At 44.1% G+C, this 936-nt stretch overlaps 1 pseudogene; it reads right to left on the bottom strand.

Annotated features, from left to right (window-relative positions):
* Positions 1–510: 510 nt before the first annotated feature.
* LOC114224479 (U4 spliceosomal RNA) lies at positions 511–578 on the bottom strand (annotated as a pseudogene).
* Positions 579–936: the final 358 nt, after the last annotated feature.

Here is a 936-nt window from a genome sequence, read left to right as displayed (position 1 = left end):
TATTTCCTCATCGGAGGGGGGTGGTTGAGTTGGCCTCTTATGCCACTGGAAGGATGAGATACATGGATGCATAATAAGAAGTACTACTATATGGTTGTTATTTACATTAGTATTTATTAAAAGCCAACTAACACGGGGTGCACTCCCACTCCACACCAGCCCCTTGCCAGGCACTAAGCAGAGGCTATGCCCAGGATCATCCCCCAGCCGGTGGGAGACCAGCATTACCCACGTTTTAAAGACAAGGCCTTCAAAGATAAAGGATTAGGGATTCTCACCCTCCCCCTACCAAGAGAGCAGGGAACCAACAATGGAAAGACAAATATTCTCTAAATATTTCTATCGAATTAATTAAATTTGCATTTCCAAATGCTAGCTTAGCCCCGAATTTAGCTGTCTCCTGTTCTTATGGAGCTTATAGACAGAATAAAAATATCTGTCCAGCAAAGTATCTTACGCCCACGCCCTGCTTTCTAGCATTCTAGCAGCAGAGCAGTTGAGGAACACGGCCTTTTAATTAGCAATAATCGCGCCTCGGATAAACCTCATTGGCTATGATACTGCCACTGCGCGAAGCTGAGGAACACGGCCTTTATAAGAAAACGTTAGACGAAAAGAGACCAGCATAAATGCTGCTGAGGGTTTTCTCCAGGCTATAGGACTACTCTAAGCCCTTTTCCTTTTTCTTTTTGCTCTTTCCTCTTTGTGAAGACTCTCTCCTGTATTATCCCAAAGGCCTACACTCCTCATGTTAAAATCAGTAAACACGGATGGAAATTGCAGCATAGATCGCAAGCTATACATTTGCCGAGACTCTCTCGGGGATCTGCGAGGCCAAAATTATCTTCCTAATAATACGAAGATATTATTTGCCTTTTCATTTTGCGCCCATGGTCAGTAAAAGTGCTGGAGCCTTAGTGTGAGTTGAGGGAGCAG

Source organism: Eumetopias jubatus, unplaced genomic scaffold (genome assembly GCF_037043125.1).
Source record: "Eumetopias jubatus isolate StellerSeaLion01/CBP00866 unplaced genomic scaffold, mEumJub1_p1.0 scaffold_10, whole genome shotgun sequence".
Taxonomy (NCBI): domain Eukaryota; kingdom Metazoa; phylum Chordata; class Mammalia; order Carnivora; family Otariidae; genus Eumetopias; species Eumetopias jubatus.
The sequence above is the reverse complement of the archived record's forward strand: the minus strand, read 5'-3'. Positions and strand labels throughout refer to the sequence as shown.